At 35.9% G+C, this 23,097-nt stretch overlaps 1 long non-coding RNA gene across 9 annotated transcripts in view; it reads right to left on the reverse strand.

The window, feature by feature from the left end:
• LOC133102340 (uncharacterized) overlaps positions 1-23,097 on the reverse strand; it is a 730,306-nt gene that overhangs the window by 86,104 nt on the left and 621,105 nt on the right. The gene's annotated exons all lie outside the window — the stretch shown is intronic.

Here is a 23,097-nt window from a genome sequence, read left to right on the forward strand (position 1 = left end):
CTTTTTACACATTATAAAATAGATTCACAATGTTTACATGATTTGTACAAGGTTACAAATATGTAAGTGGCAAAAATTGGGCCGGACTCGTATCTCCCGACTTTTACGCAGATTTAGCAAATGCACAGTGGATGAAATATAAAAAGAAATGAAGACTGTCAGAATCACAGACCTGTATTCAGTACAAATCAAAACTCTTTGAGGAACCAAGCTAAAAGGAGATGATTGAGGGCGCTACATAACATGCTAGAGAGAAAACACAAATTTCCAAGGTATAATATTGGGATTAGTGGCCCAGAGAATCTGATATAATGGAAGGGAACATCCAAAGCCTGAAGCAATAAACATTGTTAAGAGGCTCATTTTCCAGGTTAATTCATTTAAAAATTACAGTTATTAATTGCCATTGATATTTCTTAATTTTAAACAATTCCGACGGAGACCTTCAAGATGGTGGAGGAGTAAGACGTGGAGATCACCTTCCTCCCCACAAATACATCAGAAATACATCTACATGTGGAACAACGCCTACAGAACACCTACTGAATGCTGGCAGAAGACCTCAGACTTCCCAAAAGGCAAGAAACTCCTCATGTGCCTGGGTAGGGCAAAAGAAAAAAGAAAAAACAGAGACAAAAGAATAGGGATAGGACCTGTCCCTCTGGGAGGGAGCTGTGAAGGAGGAAAAGTTTCCACACACTAGGAAGCCCTTTCACTGGCAGAGATGGGGGGTGGCGGGGGGGAAGATGTGGAGCCACGGAGGAGAGTGCAGCAATAGGGGCAATAGGGGTACAGAGGGCAAAGCCCAAAGATTCCCGCACAGAGGATCTGTGCTGACCAGCACTCACCAACCCAAGAGGCTTGTCTGTTCACCCACAGGGGAGGTGGGGGCTGGGAGCTGAGGCTTGGGCTTCGGAGGTCAGATTGCAGGGAGAGGACTGGGGTGGGCTGTGTGAACACTGCCTGAAGGGGGCTAGTGCACCACAGCTAGCAGGGAGGGAGTCCAGGAAAAAGTCTGGACCTGCCTAAGAGGCAAGAGACCATTGTTTTGGGGTGCGCGAGGAGAGGGGATTCAGAGTACCGCTTAAACGAGCTCCGGAGATGGGCGCGAGCTGTGGCTATCAGTGTGGACACCAGAGACGGGCATGCAATGCTAAGGCTGCTGTTTCAGCCACCAAGAAGTCTGTGTGAAAGCACAGGTCACTATCCACACCTCCCCTACCAGGAGCCTGTGCACCCACCACTGCCAGGGTCCCGTGATCCAGGGACAACTTCCCCTGGAGAACACACGGCATGCCTCAGGCTGTTGCAATGTCATGCCGGGCTCTGCCGCAGGCTCGCCCTGCATTCTGTAACCTTCTCTCCCCCCGGCCTGAGTGAGCCAGAGCCCCCTAATCAGCTGCTACTTTAACCCTGTCCTGTCTGGGTGGGAACAGACGCCCTCAGGCGACCTACACGCAGAGGCGGGGCCAAATCCAAAGCTGAACCATGGGAGCTGTGCGAACAAAGAGGAGAAAGGGAAATCTCTCCCAGCAGCCTCAGGAGCAGCGGATTAAATCTCCACAATCAATTTGATGTACCCTGCATCTGTGGAATACCTGAATAGTCAACAAATCATCCCAAAATTGAGGCGGTGGACTTTGGGAGCAACTGGAGACTTGGGGTTTGCTTTCTGCATCTAATTTGTTTCTGGTTTTATGTTTATCTTAGTTTAGTATTTAGAGTTTATTATCATTGGTAGATTTGTTTATTGATTTGATTGCTCTCTTCCTCCTTTTTTTTAATATATGGATATATATATATGTTTTTCCTTTTTCTCTTTTCCTGAGTGTGTATGTGTATGCTTTGTGTGATCTTGTCTGTATAGCTTTGCTTTTACCATTTGTTCTAGGGTTTTTTCTGGCTTTTTTTTTTTTTAGTATAGTTTTTTTTTAGCACTTTTTAACATTGGTGGATTTGTTTTTTGCTTTGGTTGCTCTCTTCTTTCTCTATTTCATTCTTTTTTTTCTTTTCTTCATTTTTTATTACTTTCTAATTTTTTTCTTACTTTAATAAATTTATTTTATTTTTTTCTTTCTTTCTTTTTTTGCTCCATTTTCTTCTGAGCCTTGTGGCTGACAGGGTCTTGGTGTTCCAGCCGGGTGTCAGGCCTGTGCCTCTGAGGTGGGAGAGCTGAGTTCAGTACACTGGTCCACCAGAGACCACCCAGCTCCAAGTAATATCAAACGGTGAAAGCTCTCCCAGAGATCTCCATCACAACGCTAAGACCCAGCTCCACTCAATGACCGGCTAGCTACAGGGCTGGACAACTTATGCCAAACAACTAGCAAGACAGGAACACAACCCCACCCATTAGCAGAGAGGCTGCCTAAAATCATAAGGTCACAGACACCCCAAAACACACCACCTGACACGGCTCTGCCCACTAGAAAGACAAGACCCAGCCTCATCCACGAGAACATAGGCACTAGTCCCCTTCACCAGGAAGCCTACACAACACACTGAACCAACCTTAGCCACTGGGGGCAGACACCAGAAACAACGGGAACTACGAACCTGTAGCCTGCAAAAAGGAGACACCAAACAAACACAGTAAGTTAAGCAAAATGAGTAGACAGGGAAACACGCAGCAGATGAAGGAGCAAGGTAAAAACCCACCAGACCAAACAAATGAAGAGGAAATAGGCAGTCTACCTGGAAAAGAATTCGGAGTAATGATAGTAAAGATGATCCGAACTCTTGGAAATAGAATGGAGAAAATATAAGAAATGTTTAACAAGCACCTAGAAGAATTAAACAGCAAACAAACAATGATGAACAACACAATAAATGAAACTAAAAATTCTCTAGAAGGAATCAGTAGCAGAATAACTGAGGCAGAAAAACAGATAAGTGACCTGGAAGATAAAATAGTGGAAATAACTACTGCAGAGCAGAATAAAGAAAAAAGAATGAAAAGAATTGAGGACAGTCTCAGAGACCTCTGGGACAATATTAAACACACCAACATTCGAATTATAGGGGTCCCAGAGAAGAAGAGAAAAAGAAAGGGACTGAGAAAATATTTGAAGAGATTAAAGTTGAAAACTTCCCTAATAATATGGGAAAGGAAATTATCAATCAAGTCCAGGAAGCGCAGAGAATCCCATACAGGAAAAATCCAAGCAGAAACACACCAAGACACATATTAATCAAACTATCAAAAATTAAATACAAAGAAAAAATATTAAAAGAAGCAAGGGAAAAGCAACAAATAACATACAAGGGCATCCCCATAAGGTTAACAGCTGATCTTTCAGCAGAAACTCTGCAAGCCAGAAGGCAGTGGTAGGACATATTTAAAGTGATGAAAGGGAAAAACCTACAACCAAGATTACTCTACCCAGCAAGGATCTCATTCAGATTCGATGGAGAAATTAAAACCTTTACAGACAAGCAAAAGCTAAGAGAATGCAGCACCACCAAACCAGCTTTACAACAAATGCTAAAGGAACTTCTCTAGGCAGGAAACACAAGAGAAGGAAAAGACCTACAATAACAAACCCCAAACAATTAAGAAAATGGTAATAGGAACATACATATTGATAATTACCTTAAATGTAAATAGATTAAATGCTCCAACCAAAAGACATAGACTGGCTGAATGGATACAAAAACAAGACCCATATATATGCTGTCTACAAGAGACCCACTTCAGACCTAGGGACACATGCAGACTGAAAGTGAGGGGATGGAAAAAGATATTAGATGCAAATAGAAATCAAAGGAAAGCTGGAGTAGCAATTCTCATATCAGAAAAAATACACTTTAAAATAAAGACTATTACAGGAGACAAAGAAGGACCCTACATAATGATCAAGGGATCAAACTTAGAAGCAGATATAACATTTGTAAATATTTATGTACCCAACATAGGAGCACCTCAATACATAAGGCAAATGCTAACAGCCATAAAAGGGGAAATTGACAGTAACACAATCATAGGAGGGACTTTAACACCCCACTTTCACCAATGGACAGATCATCCAAAATGAAAATAAATAAGGAAACGCAACCTTTAAATGATACATTAAACAAGATGGACTTAATTGGTATTTATAGGACATTCCATCCAAAAACAAGAAAATACACTTTCTTCTCAAGTGTTCATGGAACATTCTCCAGGATATATCATATCTTGGGTCACAAAACAAGCCTTGGTAAATTTAAGAAAATTGAAATCATATCAAGTATCTTTTCCGACCACAACACTCTGAGACTACTTATCAATTACAGGAAAAAATCTGTAAAAAATACAAACACATGGAGCCTAAACAATACACTACTAAATAACCAAGACATCACTGAAGAAATCAAAGAGGAAATCAAAAAATATCTAGAAACAAATGACAATGAAAACACGACGACCCAAAACCTATGGGATGCAGCAAAAGCAGTTCTAAAGGGGAGTTTAGAGCAATACAGTCCTATCTCAAGAATCAAGAAACATCACAAATAAACAACCTAACTTTACACCTAAAGCAATTAGAGAAAGAAGAACAAAAAAGCCGTAAAGTTAGCAGAAGGACAGAAATCATAAAGATCAGAGCAGAAATAAATAAAAAAGAATTGAAGGAAACAATAACAAAGATCAATAAAACGAAAAGCTGGTTCTTTGAGAAGATAAACAAAATTGATAAACCGTTAGCCAGACTCATCAAGAGAAAAAGGGAGAAGACTCAAATCAATAGAATTAGAAATGAAAAAGGAGAAGTAACAACTGACACTGCAGAAATACAAAGCATTATGAGAGATTACTACAAGCAACTATATGCCAATAAAATGGACAACCTGGAAGAAATGGACAAATTCTTAGAAAAGCACAACCTTCTAAGACTGAACCAGGAAGAAATAGAAAATATAAACAGACCAATCACAAGCACTGAAATTGAAACTGTGATTAAAAATCTTCCAACAAACAAAAGCCCAAAAGCCCACTAACAGATGGCTTCACAGGCGAATTCTATCAAACATTTAGAGAAGAGCTAACACCTATCCTTCTCAAACTCTTCCAAAATATAGCAGAGGGAGGAACACTCCCAAAGGCATTCTACGAGGCCACCATCACCCTGATACCAAAACCAAACAAAGATGTCACAAAGAAAGAAAATTACAGGCCAATATCACTGATGAACTTGGATGCAAAAATGCTCAACAAAATACTAGCAAACAGAATCCAGCAGCACATTACAAGGATCATACACCATGATCAACTGGGGTTTATCCCAGGAATGCAAGGATTCCTCAATATACACAAATCAATCAAAGTGATACACCATATTAACAAATAGAAGGAGATGGACCATGTGATCATCTCAATAAATGCAGAAAAAGTTTCAACAAAATTCCACACTTGTTTATGATAAAAACCCTCCAGAGAGTAGGCATAGAGGGAACCAACCTCAACATAATAAAGGCCCTATATGACAAACCCACAGCCAACATCGTTCTCAATGGTGAAAAACTGAAACCATTTCCTCAAAGATCAGGAACAAGACAAAGTTGTCCACTCTCACCACTATTATTCTACATAGTTTTGGAAGTTTTAGCCACAGCAATCAGAGAAGAAAAAGAAATAAAAGGAATCCAAATCGGAAAAGAAGTAGTAAAGTTGTCACTGTATGCAGATGACAAGATACTATACATAGAGAATCCTAAAGACTCTACCAGAAAACTACCAGAGCTAATCAATGACTTTAGTACAAAATTAATGCACAGAAATCTCTTGCATTCCTATACGCTAATGATGAAAACTCTGAAAGAGAAATAAGGAAGCACTCCTATTTACCATTGCAACAGAAAGGAATAAAATACCTAGGAATAAACCTAACTAAGGAGACAAAAGACCTGTATGCATAAAACTGTAAGGCACTGATGAAAGAAATTTAAGATGATAGAAACAGATGGAGAGATACAGCATGTTCTTGGATTGGAAGACTCAACATTGTGAAAATGACTCTACTACCCAAAGCAATCTACAGATTCAATGCAATCCCTATCAAACTACCAATGGACTTTTTCACAGAATTCGAGCAAAACTTTTCACAATTTGTATGAAAACGCAAAAGACCCCAAACACCCAAAGCAATCTTGAGAAAGAAAACCAGAGCTGGAGGAATCAGACTCCTGGACTTCAGACTATACTACAAAGCTACATTAATCAAGACAGTATGGTACTGGTACAAAAACAGAAATATAGATCAATGGAACAGGATAGAAAGCCCAGAGATAAACCCACACACATATGGTCACCTTATTTATTATAAAGGAGGTAAGAATATACAATGGAGAAAAGACAGCCTCTTCAATAAGTGGTGCTGGGAAAACTAGACTGCTACATGTAAAAGAATGAAATTAGAACACTCCCTAACACCATACACAAAAATAAACTAAAAATGGATTAAAGACCTAAATGTAAGGCTAGACACTATAAAACTCTTAGAGGAAAAAATAGGCAGAACACTCTATGATGTAAAGCACAGCAAGATCCTTTTTGACCCACCTCCTAGAGAAATGGAAATAAAAACAAAAATAAACAAATGAGACCTAAAGAAACTTAAAAGCTTTTGCACAGCAAAGGAAACCATATACAAGACGAAAATACAACCCTCAGTATGGGAGAAAATATTTGTAAATGAAGTAACTGACAAAGGATTAATCTACTAGCAGCTCATGCAGCTCAATATCAAAACAAACAAACAACCCAATCCCAAAATGAGCAGAAGATCTAAACAGACATTTCTCCAAAGAAGATATACAGATTGCCAACAAACTCATGAAAGGATGCTCAACATCACTAATCATTAGAGAAATGCAAATCAAAACTAGAATGAGGTATCACCTCACACCACTCAGAATGGCCATCATCAAAAAATCTACAAATATTAAGTGCTGGAGAGGGTGTGGAGAAAAGGGAACCCTCTTGCACTGTTGGTGGGAATGTAAATTGATACAGCCACTATGGAGAACAGTATGGAGGTTCCTCAAAAAACTAAAAATAGAACTACATTACCACCCAGCAATCCCACTACTGGGCATATACCCTGAGAAAACCATAATTCAAAAAGAGTCATGTACCACAATGTTCATTGCAGCTCTATTTACAATATTCAGGACATGGAAGCAACCTAAGTGTCCATCGACAGATGAATGGATAAAGAAGATGTGGCACATATATACAATGGAATATTACTCAGTCATAAAAAGAAATGAAATTGAGTTATTTGTAGTGAGGTGGATGGAGTTAGAGTCTGTCATACAGAGTGAAGTAAGTCAGAAAGAGGAAAACAAATACCGTATGCTAACACATATATATGGAATCTAAAAAAAAAAAATGGTTCTGGTTCTGAAGAACTTAGGGGCAGGACAGGAATAAAGATGCAGACGTAGAGAATGGACTTGAGGACACGGGGAGGGGGAAGGGTATGCTGGGACAAAGTGAGAGAGTGGTATGGAATTATATATACTACCAAATGTAAAATAGCTAGTGGGAAGCAGCCACATAATACAGGGAGATCAGTCAGTGCGTTGTGACCACCTAGAGGGGTGGCATAGGGAGGGTGGTAGGGAGACGCAAGAGGGAGGAGATATGGGGATATATGTATATGTATAGCTGATTCACTTTGTTATAAAGTAGAAACTAACACACCATTGTAAAGCAATTTTACTCCAATAAAGATGTTAAAAAAACAAAAAAACCAAAAAAACCTCATATATCCAAGCAGGAAATGTGCTAGACTTGAGAAATACCCAGCAAGGAGTTGTCTGCAGGCAGGTAGGGCCCTATTCTCCAATCCAGCTAAACAGTGGCTTTCAGCAATCCATTTGCCAATTCTGATTGAGATTAGTCTGCAAGGGGTCAAGAAAACTTAAAGGCTAGCTACCATGATTACAAAAATGCTAAAAAGCAGGGACAAAATGCAGGAAATTTGCATAGAATAAGAAAACTTGATAGCCAAGGATGGTAAAAAGTAAAATGTGGTTGAGAACAAATTATTAGCTGTCAGGCTTAGATTCTAGGGTTTGAATTGGAAACAATTGCAAAGAAGACTGCCCTACACAAATACAAGGCATCAGAGGCACTCCACACAGGCTGTTGTTGTGTTTTGTTCTGTAATTCCAGTGGAAGCTCTGTTTGAGCATATTTGCTATAGGATAGAATCAGAGTGTTTGAGCTGGGAGGACACTGGAGATTACCTTGGACTCCTCCTGCCCCTCTCACCCCCAACAGGGCCACTCACATTTTACATTCAAAGAGTGATGGGCTTGCCCTCTGGCTGAGTAATTTTGCAGTTGAGATAAAGTATGTCGAAACCTGTAAGCTCAGTTCCTCTAGAGCTAGGCTAGTATGGTTATTAAATGATCCAACTATGGAGTCAAAAAGGGCTGCCTGGTAATTCTGACACTGCCACTCATTATCTGTGTGAATCTGAATAAGTCATTTAGCCTCAGTTACCTCACATGTAAGATGGAATTAATAATATTTGCCTCACAGATAGCTTTGAGTATTAAGTAAAATGTTATTCTAAAATCATTATTGTAAAATGTTTAGTACATTGCTTAGCACATAATATAATAATATTATTACTATTAATCTTCTAACAACATAACAAATGTATGATGACCCACCTCACTGGTTCATCCGGGTTCCCAACACTCAGCCGGGTTCATTTGTCCTTTGTCAACTCCCTTTCTCATTCCCCATAGAGGCACTTCCAAACCCTCATTATTCATCTTTTGAATCCCCCTATGTTCCTTCCACCTTATTCAAAGTTAAATTGACTTGCGATAAGACTGAATAAAATGATGGAAAATAAAAAAACAAAACAAAACCAACAAAATAAAAAAAAAAATTCCCGTTTCTTTCAAAGTTTTAAACCAAATTATTTTAAAATAAAACAGAATTTAGGAAATCTCTTAGTTTCTGAGACGCTTATGCTTTTTTTAAATCACTATCCCTCCAACTTCTCGCCTTTTTCACCATCTGACTTATCTATGATTATCTGTTCCTTCAACCATGATGTAAGCTCCACAAAGGTAAGAAATTTGTCTTTTTATTTTTTTAAATTACTGCTGCAGCCTCAGCACCTAGAGATTTGCCTGATATGAAGCAGCAACTCATTACATGTTTCTTGATTTATTAATGAGTAACTAATTAGTTGCATTGTGATTTCTCTCATCTCTTTTACTAGCTCCTTCGTCTCTTCTTCAGCTCCCTTACTATGGAGATTCTATAACACTTAAGTGTTTGAACTTTACTCTCAGGATTTTCTTTCTCATTTTTTTTTTTTTTTTTGCCAATGTTAATTCATAATTAGTTCTACTGCATTTTATTTTCAGTATCTTTTCCATTCCCACTGCCTACTCTTAGTCAAAGTACATGCCCTGTGATAGAAAATGCCTTATTTCTTTTCCTAACTTTAATCTCTCTGGTTATTCAATGCAGCCTGCAATTTATTTCCACATCACTATCTCCAGAATGCCATTTTAATCAACAGACTCCATTTTTTTCAGGAATGATTATTGGCCCCTGTTTCTTATCAGATGGGTTATGATTGGGAAGAAGGAACATGCCCTTCCCTATTCCCCTGCCAAAACACAATCCGTAAAACATTAGTTTAGTTTATTGATTTATCAACATAAGAATATGTCATTTTATCAGAATCAAGAGGTTCCACTAGCCAGAGGCAGGTTCAGCATAAATAAATCCTATTCCCTTCCAACCTCAAGACTCAAAAAGAAATATATACAGCTTTTGGTGAGATTATTCACCCAATATAGGGTCTTATCAGCACTGGAAATTTCAGTTACCCTGTGATCACATGAAGCTTACATCATTTAATGGGTCTTTTACTTCTTAAATGAAAGTAAGTCCCAGCAATGTCAAATCCATGTGATTTTCCCAGATTTACTGAATAATATACCTGCTTTCAGCCTTCCTGCTTTCTGGAAATTATATTTTCCTATAGACAATTCCTCAACTCTGCTATACCACCCTTAAATCTTAATGGTTCTTATACTGAGTCTGATCCCAATAAATCTGTTTCCACAATGTCTATTGAAACTCGATAGGTCATATATCTAAGTATCATAGATCCTGGGGGAAATGGGGTAGCACGGTCAGTTTGTTAAGTACAGACTCTTGAGTGAGCCTGTTTCACCACTTAATAGCTGTGTAACCTTGGGCACACCTCACAGCTCTCAACCTCATTTTCTCTATCTATAAAATGGGGATGATAATGGCATCCATATTATAACACAGTTGTTTTCTTTTTAATTGAACATTAATCCTTGGGGTCGGTAGTAATGAATTCTCTAACACCTTTTGTATTATGCATCCCTTTCCATCATCATATGATAGTTCTATAGGACATAAATAATTTCAGAGTGTACCATCATCAAAGATCACTTTCTGACTATGATTCAAAAGTAGAACCATTCCATAAGCATGTTTAAAAACAGACAAAAGTAAGGGCATGGTTGAAACCACAAAAATAGCCAATCATATTCTCCTGGCTCACATAAGAGAATTCTCTCATGAGATGCCTTTTTAGCCTCACTCTGTTTCTCCACCTCCTAGATTAAAAAAAAAAAAAAAAGAGAGAGAGAAAGAAAGAAAAAACCCAACCATAAAATTTTCCCCTCTTTCGAGCAATACCCAATCCACAAGAAAACCACATTTCAGCAGAACAACTATCACAAACCTCCTCTAAAACACCTAACATAAGCCTAACCCCCATTACAAACCCCTTCTAAAAACCAAAGCAAAACAAAACCCTCTTGTTTACATGCCCCAGGTTCCATGTGGTGTGCAGTCATCCTTGTTGCAAGAAGTCATAAACCCCACTTAGTTTGACTACAGGTATGGTTCTGGTGGTCTTTGTCTGGTGGGCAGCAACTAGAGCTTGAAAAAGACTTTTCTGTATCATGTTTTGGTCCTATATGAACTTTGACCCCATTGAACACTAATTTTAACCAAACCTCTCTATATTGAATATTCTCAAGTAGAAAATTGTGTGAGGGTGGAAATCTAGCACACATATTTTAAAATAGTGTTGTTCTAAGATAAAACAAATTAACAACAACAACAAAAAGAACACACTACATTGGAACCAGGCTCTTTCTTGATGCAAAATCACACAGAGAAAATTACTTAATAAGAGGTGCAGAATTTTCTCAGCTCCACTCATTTGCTCTTGCAAGTAAAACTTCCAATCAATTCAATTTCTGCCTTAAATGTGAAGGACCACCCATCATTCCCTTGGATCTTCAACTGTCTTTGGAGATCCTTGATTGCACTTACTCCTTAGGGAGACCCAACGAATCGGGGTAATTATCTACCAATCCCGTCAGTCAGAAGGAGGTGAATGGTGCCAAACCCCACTGAATATAACTCACTCACAAAACCTTCCTCAAAAACTCAGTGTCATACAGCCCTCCGTCAGCTTGTCTCTAAGAGATATTCTTTTTTAAAAAAATTTTTTTTAACATCTTTATTGGAGTATAATTGCTTTACAATGGTGTGTTAGTTCCTGCTTTATAACAAAGTGAATCAGCTATACATATACATATATCCCCATATCTCCTCCCTCTTGCATCTCCCTCCCACCCTCCCTATGCCACCCCTCTAGGTGGACACAAAGCACTGAGCTGATCCCCCTTTGCTATGTGGCTGCTACCCAGTAGCTATCTATTTTACATTTGGTAGTATATATATGTCCATGCCACTCTCTCACTTCATCCCAGCTTACCCTTTCCCCTCCCGTGTCCTCAAGTCCATTCTCTAAGAGATATACCTAGCTCAAGATTCTCTCCTATAACTTTCTGACTCCCTTAAACCCGAACCACAGAAGTCATGGCTGTCGTGCCAAATCCATTCCTGATACCACCTGAAGCATGTTAAGTAATTATGGGTTAATAAGTAGAGGCAATACTTACTTATATCCCTTGATTTTTAGCACCTCATCTGATTAACCTGAGCTGGAAAAGCTTATCAAAAGTGTGGTAGCTACATAAGACAAGAACATATTCACAGTAGCTTAAAAATGTTTCTTGGCCCCTAGAATCTCAGATAAGTTCACACAATTGAAAGGTAATTCTTAATGTGTTACTGCTATTTTATACTAATTTACATCAACAGTCCTGTTATCTTCTACTAACCACCTTCCATTTGAGCGAATTATACAAACATTAGACTCACATTATCATCAGAAAGACAAAACAAAGAAGACTCAATGGCCAGGTGACCTTGAAAAATAAATTTCTGTTATCTTGAAAAGCCATTTCCCTGAAGATCCTTATTACATAGCACAAATTTGACACTATTCTGCCTCTTGTTTATAACCTTAATTTTATCAATTAAACAACTGCTGGGCATATAGCAATAACCTACTTAATAATTCATTGAGTAAGTAACTACATTCTTTTTCTTATGAATTTCAAATATGTCTGAGCAATTAATCTAAGAATTTTGAGAAACCCTAAATAAATAAAAAATTGTTAAACTAAGTAAAAATTAACTTATATATTTAACTTCTTTTTTAAATAACACATAGTGCATTCTATTTTCCGTATATTGGTATATTAGCTATTCTCCCTCCCCTTCTTTAAAAAAAAGACAAAACACTTCCAGTTTAAAAACCACCCAAAATTTTAAAAAGTATATACTCACATTTTTAACTTTCTTAATGAACACTAACATGCCTATGTGGCAGGAAAGTACGGGAAATCCTTAGAGACCAAAAACGGACAAGAAAGTACAAATGCAAAGCACTAAATGAAGTTTGAAGTGCACTGTAGCCTTTTGTCTCTATGATCCTGGGGGCTCAGAGCACAGGTCTTCAAACCTCAGTGTATGCTTCCAGATTACACTAGGACTTTCTAGTCGATCTGGGCACAGACAGCAGCTTTAAACAAATTATTTTCACATTAACTTCCATCTGTATTTTTTCCTAAAATTCATCTGTCTGAGAATATGTCTGTGGTCAAAGTTTGCAGCAGCGTTGTTATTTCTAGTTTCCGCTCCTACCCTTCCTAATATAATTTTCCCACTCCCTCAGCCCCCCAAAAAGTTAAAAATCAAAATTTTAACCCACCTAAATTTTACTGAATTACATTGTCTATGTATAAAAAAATCTAAAGTGGTTAAAAAAAGGAAGATAAAATAAATAGAAGGAAATAAAAGATTCAAAAAACAAACATTTTAAAAGAACAATTCAAAATAATCTTCTCTGCATAGTCTCTGTAATCAAAGAACTGCCTCAGTTGCTTTTTTCGCATGATTTCAAATAGAAGTCATTTTTTGACATATCAAAGTTATATCTTTGATTCCAAAAACACATGTCAGAGATAAGTTAGGTTAAACAATTATTGAAGCTTATAAGAGGGTCATTTTCATTAAATTTTGGCAATAGATTAGTGGACACTGAAAAATACTTATGCGTTATTTATACTTGGATGCTTATCTGCTCACTGTCACTAGGCAACTAAGTATATGCCTAATTATTTGTGCATTTCATGTACTTATTTGTTTTATATTAATCTACTTGGAATATGTTGAGAATTCTACTGTTAATAATGTACTTAACAACAATAATTAATGCCTCTTTTGTAAGCCCCGAATTTATTGGTAGACCATCTACTCTCTCTTCATTTGCTGTTAATTTCCATTGAAGCTTGCTTTATTCTAGCAATGTCTCATTCATCTATGAGTACATGAATTAATTTTTAAGAGACCTATCCATCTCATTAAGTACTACATTTCCAGTAAAATTTTATTTTTCACATTTTAATCAATTGTGTACTATTAATAATTATATAGTAATTTAATACAAAGAAACCTTGTTAACATTTAGAGCTTTATAGGAATTGAAAAATCAATTTCAATTTATAAATATAATTTACTTGAGAAATATGATAGAGCCACAAAAAAAGCTCATGCATAAAATATAGCATAATAAATTTCTTGTGTAGGAAATGCCATGCAAATATGAGTTGATGAAGGAAGGCACCTGGTTGACTGAAAATAATCCAAGGTACTCATGCAGGACTGCTTGGTTCATGAGCTAAGTTGGATTCTTTCCTTCTTTTCTCAGAAGGAGAGGCTATATTAAAAATGAGTTTCCAATGGGACCAGTGGCTTTTCCACCACTAAAGGGGTCTACAATTTCCCACTGACCTCAAGGCTTCCAGGTGATGAGCACCTGGTATTCCAAATAGTTTTTGTAAAATGCTGTCATTCAAATCCTGACTTGTAGGTGTGCAGGATATTAATGTGACTCTTCACTCATAAGATTGCTCTCACATTTTCCATAGCTTTAAGGAGAAAAATGGAGGAGAATGTCCATCCACTGGAATACAATCCATATTGCATGCCCAGCAGGGCACGCTGCCCTCTCATGGGACAATGGGAGCATAGGGGCTCATGCCTTCTCTGTGGCTGACTTCAGCCTTGCTGGTTTCCCCCAAATAAAATCTGTTGCTAACCTATACCATAGCTTGTAGAATCTTTGTACAACACATGGGGCTACACATGGGACCATGTTAGCATAGAAAACAATGTAAGATTTATGAATGTTGAAATATAACATTACAATATATTTTATGTGGATAATAGTGGGTATTAACTTACTTAGGTTCTATTGAAAACATTTAAAAGAGTGAAGTAACAGTTTTACTCTGAAATTTCAATATTAAAACACAAGAGATTGTGTATTTCAAAACAATTTAAAATTTAGATTGAAAAATTTTAGATATCATAGATCTACAACTTATCAAGATTCTTTTAGGAGCTATGAAAACAATAGTAACTCTTGATGACCAATAATCCAGATATTTAATTTTAACTGATCATGCAAGGCAGGAGGTATGGATATGAGAAGTTTATAAACAGAAACCTGCAGAAAGGCAGAAACGATTAAGGACCACACTTTCAGTGAAAAGATGAATCAGAACAAACAGGTGCCAAAAAGAAGACTCTAAGGTAACTTGCCTGACTTAGTTTTAATGGTGTGTGTAAAGAGTTTATCTTGTCTTGAATTTGTAACCACAGGCTACCTCTCATGTAATTTTGGGACTGAAATAATGCTACCAATGAAATCCCCAAATCTCCAAGCTGAGTACATTGCTGAAAGTGGTTCCAGGTTGGCGGTACTCTAGACACCCAGCAGAAGCAAACAGAAATACTCTCTAGAGGAGCATACTTTAAAACCAGTCTCAAAGAATTTTCTCTTATAAATCTCTAAGGAATGTGAGCTTCAGTATGAAAACAGTGTGAGATTTACATCATTATAATTGGAGTTTCAGAAAGAGATAAGAAGCATAAGAAAGTGGTAATATCCAAAGAGATAACTCTAAGAATGTTCCAGAATTGACAAGAGGCATCTATTGTCAAATTCAGGAAGCCCAAGATACAAACTTTCAGTTACAAAATAAATGAGTCGCGGGTATGAAATGTACAGTGTAGGGAATATAATCAATAATAATGCAATATCTTTGTATGGTGACCGATAGTAACTAGACATCATGGTGATCATTTTGTAATGTATAGAAATATCGAATCACTATGTTGTGCCCCATGAACTAACATAGTATTATAGGTCAATTATACTTCAAAAACAAACAAACTCATAGATAAAGAGATCAGATTTTTGGTTATCAGAGGCATGCATGTTATATATGAATGTTAAAGAGAGTAAATCCTAAGAGTTCTTATCACAAGGAAAAAATATTTTTTCTATTTCTTTTATTTTGTATTGATAGGAGGTGAGGGATGCTCACTAAACTTATGAATCATTGTATTAATCACTTTATGATGTATGTAAGTGAAATCATTATGCTGTACACCTTAAACTTACACAGTGCTGTATGTCAATTATATCTCAATAAAAACTGGAAAAAAAAAACACATATCTCAGGAATATACTGCATGGGAAAGTGGGAAAAGAAAGAGATTCTAATAGAAAGCCTTAGATATGAAAAGGAATGGTGAGCAAATAAAATAATAGGGCTGTGACAAATTTAAACACACAGTGGTTGAGTAAAACAATGATCAATTCTGATAAAATAATAACATAACACTAACAAAAGTGTTTGTCTTAGGTTAGATTCTCTCATAAAAAGACGCTGGACACAATTTGAGTACAAATTGTTTGGGAGGCAATCTCAGGAAACGCTGGTAGTTTAACGGGGAACTGAGAAAGGGAAGAATATAAAGCTAATATACGGTTTGAGCAAGTAATTCCTGTGGTAACTGTGGTTCAATCCCTCTGGGGACCTTTGGGAGACTCCACAAAGCATGACTCAAAGTCTGTGCACCTGAGGTATAATTTAGATGAAGCATTTATCCAATACTTGAGAGTCACCCTCAACTATTCAGCTGAGTACTGAGGTACATATATATGAGAGGAGAATCTCTGAGGCTGGAGAAAGTACTACCTAAAGGTGATCACAAAGTGGTGGAACTAATGCCTTTTACCACCAGCCAGACAGGAAAAATCCATGATTCACAGGGCATTTAGTAGACTACTAAGAACAGTCTTGACTCAGTACTAGGGAATATACAGTCCTAGACTGAGCACTGCCCTGGTCCCACCCAACAAATCATAAAAGCAAGACCCAGAAGTATCAAGCTTTTTCTAAGAAACTTAACAGCATCTCAGGAACAAACCCCAAGAATATTCACAGGAATACCACATCAGAAAAGGTCAATTTCACATAGTCTACCATGAAAACTTAATTATCTATTACTGCCTAAACAGTGTGACAAATTCAGTGGCTAAAAATGGTTTCTGTGCGTCAGGAATCTGAGCGTGGATTGGCTAGGGACTCTGTTTCAGGATCTTTCACAGGCTAAGAAGTTATCTCCCAGGTTCTGGTTATATTAAGGCTCAACTAAGAAACAATGGATTTCCAACCTCACATAGTTATTGGCATGATTCAATACAGTACCTTGCAGGCAAATGTTGAACTGGTCGCCTTAGTTCCTCACTGTCTGTTGACCAGACGCTGCCCTCAATTTCTTGTCACATGGGCCTCTACAACATTGCAGTTTGCTTCTTCAAAGCATGCAAGCTAGCGAGGCAATAGGGTCGGCTCGCAAGGTGGATGCTGCAACCTCTCATAACTTAAGTGACATCCTATTGCTTTTTCCATATTCTGTTTGTCAGAAGCTAGTCATATGGCCAGCACACACTCAGTGGGAGGGGAACATGGAAGAATGTGAGTTATGGAGGCAGAGATCTTTGGGAGTCATTTTAAGATCTGCCTAACACACAACCTAGACTTACCAGACATATAAAGGAGGAGGGAAGCATGATCAAACAAGAGGAAAGAAATCAGTCCATCAAAACCAACCCAGAACAGACGCAGTAGCAGTGAATGACGTTAAAACAGTTATTATAAAGGTATTACATATGTTCAGACATTTAGGTGGAGTGAAGAAAGATATTTAAAAAGACCAAATCTAAACTTCAAGAGGAGAAAACTGCAAGGTCTAAGATGAAAAATACATTGAGTGTATCAGTGACAGACTAGGCAATGCAAAAGAAAAGTTTAGTTACTTTTAAGACATGACAGTGAGCAGTATCCAGAATGAAGCATAGACACAAAAAAATTTGAAAAAAGTGAATAGAGTACCAGTGAGCTGTGAGACAGAAAAAAAATGGATGGAATTTTTTGAAATGTGACAAAAACTCTATATCCACGGATCTGAGAATCTCAGCAAACTTCAACCAAGCATATGACAATCAAACTGGCAAAAAATAGTAAAGATACTGTATGTACAGAGTAACAAAGATAAATGTGACAACAGATGTCTTGTCAAAATCAAGAAATGCAAGGAAAAGACAGTAGAGCAACATCTTTAAATTACTGAGAGATAAAACCTATCAATCTTGAATTTTATAACAGAAATTTTTCATAAATTATGCTGGTATAAATATTTTTACAGGTATACAAAATCTGGACTTTCTAATATATATTTCTAATAGTAAAATGTATGGTAAAATTGCTGGGAGGAGAGAAAGGCAAGTATACTTTTTGAGATTCTCATACTACATATGAAGTGATATATGATCACTTGAAGGTAGACTGTGGTTAAGATCAAGATGTATGGTATAATCCAGATGTTGGCATATCCAGTCCATCACCTGATTTTACAAATAAAGTTTTATCAAATTACAGTTATACCCATTCTTTACTCACTATCTACGACTTCATTCATGCTATAGCGGCAGAGCCAAGTAGTTACGACAGAGTCTATAGGAGTGGAAAACGAGCATTTATGTACTATTTGGTCCTTTACAGAAAAAGTTTGTGATCACAGCTATAAACACCAAATCAACCACTATAATAAAAAAGCCAAAGAGTTAAAACTGATAAATCAACAGAGGAGATAAATGGAATTATTTAAAATGCACTTATTTAAAGTCAGAAAAATATTAAAAAGGAAACAAAGAACAGATTATGCAAACACAAAACAAGAACAAGATGATAGACTTAAATATTAAATCAATAATTCTATTAAATGTAAATGTTGTAGACTTATGATTCCAACCAAGGTGGAGTTCCAGAGACCATGTTTAGTTTCCTGCCTGAAACAAACAAAAAATGATCAAAATTCATGAAACAATGGATTGTTAGACACTGGATATTAAACAAAGGGCAAGAAACAAAGGAGGTGAGCCCTATGATTGCTACAGCTTATTGCTTAGAGAGACTTTCCACGTGCTGGCCCAGGGAAGGAAAACTAAAACAGAGCCTTGCAGATTCCAGAGCTAAGCATCCCAAGAGACCAAAATGAAAAGAGTTAAGCAGGACAGAGTATTAGCTCCTAGAATTAACTGAGTTTGGTAAGGCTGCAGCATCTAAGATCAATTTACAAAGTCAATCATATTTCTATCTTATAGTAATGAGCAATCAGAAATTAAATTTAAAAATACTTATAAGAAATTAAATTAAAAATACTCAGAAATTAAATTAAAAAATACTTAAATTAAAATAATACATATTTTCATACATACAAAATATGAAATATATGGGAATAAATTTGACAAAAGATGTGCAAGGCTTGTTTACTGAAAAGTACAGGCATCACAGAGAGAAATGAAATAAGACCTAAATAAAGGGAGAGATGCATGCTCAGAGGTCAAAAAACTCAATATTATTAAGATGTTAATTCTCCCACAATTGACCTATAGATTCAATGCAATTCTAATCAAAATTACAGTGGACATTTTTGAAAAATAAATTGACAAGCTTCTTTTAAATTTTACTTTGAAATGCAAAAGTCATAGATAGCTAACCCAACTTTGAAAAAAACGAAAAATGTTGGCGCACTTAAAAAAAGCTACCTCATCTCAACAGTTATAAAGCTATGGTAATAAAAATTGTGTGGGTCACATATTATATGAAACTTCAATGGAACAGGATAGAACTATATATAAAAGTCAGTTGTTTTTTGACAAAGATGTGAAATTGATTCAATGGGAAAGATAATCCAATCAAATTATTTTGACCTGTGCAAAACAAAAGAAAACTTCCATAATTACCTCATTCACACAAATACAGAAACTGACTCATAATGAATCACAGGACTCTATATAAGATTTTAAAACTACAAAATTTCTAGGAGAAAATACAAGAACAAATCTTAGAAACCTTAGGTTTGGAAAAGATTTCTTAAATATATACCAAAAAGATAGGATTTATAAAAGAAAAATTCAGTAGATTGTTAATCAAAAAAAAATTTTTTTTGCTCTTCAAAAGAGACCACTAAAAAAATAAGAAGGCAAGCCACAACCTCAAAGAAAATATTTGCAAAACTCATATATGACATAGGATTTGTATCAAGAATATATGAAGAGGTCTTATAATTGAGTAATTAGAAAACAAACACAATAAAAATAAATAGGCACAGAAGTTGAGTAGGTATTTCACCAAGGAAATTATATGGAAGGTGCTATGGACTGAATTGTGTCCCCCGCAAAATTCATATGTTGAAGCCTTAACTCCCAGTGTGGCTGTATTTGGAATAAGGAAATAACTAAGGTTAAATTAGATCATAAAATGGAACCCTGATCTATTAGAATTAGTGTTCTTTTTATAAGAGGAGAACAGAGAGCTCACTCCCTCTCTCCCTGCCTTGTGAGGACACAGCAAAAGGTGATTTTCTGCACCCCAAGAAGAGAGCTCTCACTGGACACCAAATCAGTTGGCACCTTGATCTTGGACTTCCCAACTTCCAGAACTAAGAAAAATAAATTCCTGTTGTTTAAGCCACCTGGTCTATGATGTCTTGTTATGACTGCCCAAGCAGACTAAGACAGAGGGAAAATAAGCACAACAAGGCATATTTAACATCATTTGTCATTAAGGAAATAAAAATTAAAACTGCAAGAGATATGAGTACACACACCAAAATGGCTCAAATTAAAAACATGGACCCGACCAAGTGTAAAAAATGTTGTGGAGTAACTAGGACTCTCACGCATTGCTGGTGGGAATATAAAATACCACTTTGGGAAACAGCTTGGAAATTGCTTAAAATGTTAGACATATAATCCAGTCATTCCTCTCTACAATTTACCCAAAAGAAATACAAATGTCTTCCCACAAAGCCTGAAACATGAATATTTATAGAAGATTTATTTGTAATAGTGAAAACCTGGAAACAACCCAAATATTCAACAGCTAGAGAAATGATAAACAAATTGTATATTTATACAATGGAATACTACTCAACAATGAAAAGAAATAAACATCTGCAATAGCATGGATGAATCTCAAAATAATTATACTGCATGAAAGAAGGCAGATAAAAATAACACACATAACAAAAAAGAGTACACATGCATAATTCAATTTATACACAATTCTGGAAAATGCAGATCAGTGTGGATGCGGATAGGAAGCTAGAGGGCAGTAAACAGCCCTTATAAAGTGGTAAAAGGAAAATTTTTTGGGGGGTGATGGGGTGCTGATTTTAGTGATGTACACATATGTTAAAATTTATCAATGTAAATAATTTTAAGTATGTCTAATTTACTATATACCACTTATACATAAAGTTGTAAAAAACAAACTAAAGAAAACAAAAAAGAAAGTTTAAAAATGATGACAAAATCTAAATCTTGATACCACCAAATGACCTTCAATAACATTTAAGAACATCATGCCAGGCAGCATTCAGTGCATATTATTTAAAATAAATACATTTTAAAGGTTTCCTTAGTTGAGTAAGTATTATGCACACAATTCTGATTCGTTTAATATTTACTGTCTTTCGTAACTTCTCAACAAGCCCTACATAGAGGTATTAATATTACCCACCAGCAGTGTATTAATAAGGATACAGGAGAAAAATAGTTTAATTAATTTGCCAAAGATTTTAAGTGATGAATTTTAATCTATGCCAGATATACTCCACAATTCTGACTATTAAACACTTTACAACAGTCTGATAATACCAGTTTGAAAACTATGGTACCTGGGCCAACAGCAAGAGCTTTACCTAGGGATTTGTTTTAAATCAAATTATCTGACCTCCACTCTAACATATTGAATTAGAAAATCTAGAATTGGGCTCAACTCTAGAATTTTCATGTAAAATCTTCTTTTATGAATTTGAAAGATGTTTTATATTCAAAATATATATTACAGAAATTATACTGTAATAAATATAAAAAGAATGTAAAAAAGAATAAATATATGTATGTATAACTGGATCACTTTGCTGTATACCCAAAACTAACACAACTTTGTAAATCAACAATCAACTGTATTTCAATAAAAAATTTTTTAAAGGATGTTTTATATTTAAACAATATATATTATCAAAATTATACTTTAAATAAATATGATTTATATATAATTTTTGTATAAATATATACACTTTTCAGTTATTGAGGTCTAACTGACAGATAAAATTATAAGATATTTCAAGTATACATGTGATAATTTGATATATATTGTGAATGTATATATATATATGTTGTAAAAGGATCCCCCCATCGAGTTAATTAATACATCCACCATCTCACATATTTACCTTTTTAAAAATTTTTGGTGAGAACATTTAAATTCTACTCTCAGCAAATTTCAATTATACAATACAGGGGTATCAACTATAGTCACCATTATATACATTAGATTCTCAGACCTTATTCATCTTATAACTAAAAGAAACAAGGGGACAGACAAAGCTCTTAAAATAAATGAAAATATATAAACTATTTAGAAGTAATTGAACAAACTATGTATGCAAGTGCTTTTGGAATTCAATCAAATACTGTTTTTTTTTAAACAGTTGTTAAGTATTTGAATAACTAGAATTAGGTGGATGTTGGGGCAACCTCATAGAAGTGTATAATGGTTAAGCATCTTCTTAAGGTAATTTATTTTTTGAGAAAATTTTGCATTGTGGAAGCATAGAAATATTTATAGTCTTTTAAATCAGGGACTGCTCACTTACTGACAGTAAGTCAACTTCAAAGATTTTTTTTCTTTGTCATTAATGACTTTGGGGATGGCTGAAGGCCATTAAAATAGTCACATTTTAAATCCCTGGTAGGCTTTCTAATTACCTCTGCTCTCTCAATTGTTGCAGTTTTAAAACATATTGTATTTTCTTCACTTTTACAGAGCTGTCATAAAACAATGTGTCCATGTCTAAAATGCAGTAATGAAGGGGTAGATCATTTATTTTTAGTTAAGCTAGGGATTTCATATTAAAATTACTTGAACCCATCACGTAATTTCCAAATAGCTTTATACACAATTCCAACAAATGTCATGTCATGGGGCTATCTTGTATTTTTAAGTCAAAATAATGCAAATGGCAGGTTGAATGTTAAATGAGAGGAACTTCCAGTGGCCATAAGCAATTTGAACTTCCACTGTAATTTACAGTCATATAACTGAGCCATTTGAGTTGGATCTTTCGAACTAATGCTACAGCTATCTTATTATATGGTTCCAAATAATGTGACAGGCTATCATTTGTCTCAATAAATTGTTGGCAATTATGACTGACAAGCAGATTAGAATAAAGCCAGAAACAGA

Source organism: Eubalaena glacialis, chromosome 12 (genome assembly GCF_028564815.1).
Source record: "Eubalaena glacialis isolate mEubGla1 chromosome 12, mEubGla1.1.hap2.+ XY, whole genome shotgun sequence".
NCBI lineage: Eukaryota > Metazoa > Chordata > Mammalia > Artiodactyla > Balaenidae > Eubalaena > Eubalaena glacialis.